The sequence below is a fragment of the Cydia amplana genome, chromosome 19 (assembly GCF_948474715.1).
Source record: "Cydia amplana chromosome 19, ilCydAmpl1.1, whole genome shotgun sequence".
Classification (NCBI taxonomy): domain Eukaryota; kingdom Metazoa; phylum Arthropoda; class Insecta; order Lepidoptera; family Tortricidae; genus Cydia; species Cydia amplana.
In genome coordinates this window covers 9,054,882-9,058,641 of record NC_086087.1, presented here as the reverse complement: position 1 = coordinate 9,058,641, position 3,760 = coordinate 9,054,882, and positions in this window count along the sequence as shown.

The following is a 3,760-nucleotide window of genomic DNA, read 5'->3' as shown; positions in this document are numbered from 1 at the left end:
ATCTTTCACACTTATACCATGCTACCTTTGTTTTATTTTCTCGATTGTTCTGTGACCTGTGGTTGTAGATGTCCTATTGTCCTCAAGCTTTTGTGTTGTTAAGTTTTTTATTATACTTCCTAAAATTTTCCTTATTTTAAATGCTCCAAGGTTAGATAATGTGTTGCGTAATTAATAAATATCAACAATGCCAATTGTATGTGTCACAACGGCAGACTACACGACCCTTGGGTACCACCTAGAGTCCAGTAAAGCGAACAAAACCAGAATTGCTATTTTCTTGACCCCAATGTCCTTTTATCAGGATGGATGTTTACAGTTAATAGTCTGCGAACCAGCTTAAACTGGTTGGATTCGTAAATCATTTGCTATCATAATTTATGTTCCATTTAGGGATCCTTAATACTGATACTATTATATGTGAGAACCAATAATATCTTTTCATTCATTACCGTTACGGTTACGTTTTAAGAAAATATTTTTAAATAAACAAGAAATATATGTTATATACAGTTTACTTTTCCATTGGTAAAGATAATTAATTCAGCTAACAGAAATTAACAGTACCTAAACCAATAAAGCCCTCATTGTATCGTCAGTATCATAATTATGAACGAACGCGAACCATTAGCCATATAACACCTGCAGTTGCAGCCGCAACATATCTTTGGGATTCATAGGGTTAACCTTGTGTTAGGCATAAAAGTAGTCTACCCATGAATTACCTAAAGTTACGGAACCGTGAAATTGCAACTATTTTAATGCCTCGCAATTTTCATGTTTACGAGTGATAATTGCCTGTGATCAATGAGAATTCTGACACCTATAATTTGGTCGATAATATTTTGTGGCTACTTAATTTTAAGAGGTTTACCTCTAGGTAAACTCGGTAATATTGAAATAGGTTTAATACCCGCGGTAGGTATGAAACAATGACAACCAATCAGTAGATAAGGGACTTCTTCTAGCGTTTACTTATACTGACTACGCTGATTGTTTGAGCGAGGTATATCTAAAATAATTTACAACTCTTGAAAGCAAATGGCAAAGAGCTGGAATAAGATAACCTGTGTAACCATCATATCAGACGAAAGACGTCTACTGCTGGACATAGGCCTCCCCCAGGGATCTCCACAACAGCCGGTCTTGCGCCGCTTTCATCTATCGGCTCCTTGGGATCTTAACCAGTTCGTCGGACCATCTTTTTGTGGGTCTTTTCCTGCTGCGTTTTCCAGTTCGCGGTCGCCACTCAAGAACCTTTTTCGCCCACTGCCATTTTAGTCTGGCCACTCTCTGAGCTATGTCAACATCCTTGATCCGGATCTCATTCCTCATATCTATATTCTAAGAATTCAGTCGCTTCTTTAAACTCGGATAAATCCACTCTACCCTCTTAGGAAATATCTACCATCCTATTCTTAATACCAAAATCTGACAGTTGAATTTATTATCATTTATTAGTTGAATTTATCCCAGTTTGAAGTTAAGCGACTAAATTATTCATAGTACGACTCTACGATTTCAGGCGTTTTCTCTTATCATTTACTTATGGTTATCTCAATGACCTTTCGGATCCCATGTCATGACGTAAGTAAACTATGGAATACTTATGTTATGGCCATGGTATTATTGATAAGCACGCTTTTCGTATGTGATCATGTAAGTTAATATCCCATCAAAAACATTACATGTAAAAAGGTGCAAGTCTCGCAACGCTTTTACTACAAAAAAGTTTTGAGATGTAATGTGAAACCAAGTCGGTTATTTTAATCAGTGCCAGGGGGTGTTAAAACCGTATCAATAAGATATCTTTAATTTGTAATACGTATAATGACTTGGCCATCGCACCTGCATAATGACAAAAAGATCATCGTCACCTATTAAAAATAATTCTAATTGAACATAACGTTAGCGCTAATTGCAGTTTGAGCATTACACAATACATATTTACGAGTACGGTACGAGTAAAGCATTGCGATTGCCAAGTCATTATATGTATTACAAATTAAAGATATCTTATTGATACGGTTTTAACACCCCCTGGCACTGATTAAAATAACCGACTTGGTTTCACATTACATCTCAAAACTTTTTTGTAGTAAAAGCGTTGCGAGACTTGCACCTTTTTACATGTAATGTTTTTGATGGGATCTCATCTCTTTTTGTAGGCAGTCCTTCTTTTCGGGTACTCATACCCATACTATGTATACACATAATATATCATAACTAAACATATCTTCATTCATACTCACATCGTACATCGTATCTTTACTTTACCTACTATTTGTAGGAACTGCAACAGTAACTTTGTAATATCATATATTTATATGGGATTACAAACTTACTTATGCAGTTCTGAGATCTTTAAAACGTGACTGATATTGCAATATTTTTAGGTTTTCCCTTAATGTGGCCATTAAACCCTAACTCTGAACAGCTCTCTGAGTTTATGGGAAGTACTAGTTCTATTCTGATGATCATGAGTGAGTGAGTGAGTGTCATAAATGCGAAACTTTGCTTTCGCTTAACTTCGGAACTAAATGACCTACAGACTTGAAATTTTGGATTTTAAGTATGTGATTATAGCTTACTGGATGACGAAAATTTCTGCGTTCTGGTCTTATCCAGAGGTTCTCAAATAGGGGCCTGAAAATCCGGCGAAATTGTTCCAGTAAAGGATGGTACGGCAGTGTTTGCTTCGCGCTCGACTTGGCGGGGGCACTGCCGTGCCCCCAGATAAACAACAACTCACTACTTGACGGAACCAGAAACGGAATCGGATCCAAAAAGGGAACCGGAACCAGAATCGGAGCCTGAGTCAGCACCACAAACTACTAAGATACTACGTCAGTCAGTCAGTGGTCAGCACTGTCACTGTCAGTAGGTATCTAAACATATTATGGTAAACATTACGCAACGTAACATACGAATATAGATATTTTTAATTCAAGTGTATAGGCTCGGAGAGTTTATCTCCCATAGAAAATTTAAATTTCGCGCCTTTTCTACTGACAAGTTAGGTGTGTTTGAGTATACCTATAATTGCACACGATGCGCTGAAAGGGTTAATGTATCAATGTATGTATTTATCGTATAATTCACTGTACAGTATAGCAAATTTACTCATTGAGGGCCTCGAGGTCTATTTCCACGGAAGTGAAAATGTTGTAAGTATCCGTTAATGTTTTGCCCTTGAATTGACCAATAAAATATTGCTTTATTCCGGTTCACAGTACGATCTCAAATCACAACGAGCACTGCTTGATTTTTCTGAGTTTCTTTCTTAAGTGGTATCCAGACGGGACAATTTTTCGCCAATCTGATGACATTTTCCGATCAAATCAGCAGGTGCGGACACAAAAATGCCAATTTTCATAGTCATTGTCTATGGTATGCAAATTGGGGATTTAATTTGTGTATGTGTGGACGCTAGATGAGATTGGCATATTATTTTTCTGATGAAATCGACTGATTTGTTCAGTCCCGTCTGGATACCACTTTATCAAAAAATAAAAAGGTGTACTTAATACTAAAGGACTCGCATCCAGGCCATAACTGTTAAAAAAAAACCTAAACGTCATCTGTCATATTAATTATTGTCAATGTAAAATTTTTGGCGGGACGGGATTCTCGTGAGAAATAATGAAATATAAATAGGTATTTTTGTAATATTTTTTACATAATTGACTATGCTTTAAAGCTATCGGACGGCCACATGCCGAGATAATGTCTACAAGTGAAAAGTGCTGGCTTATTCGAA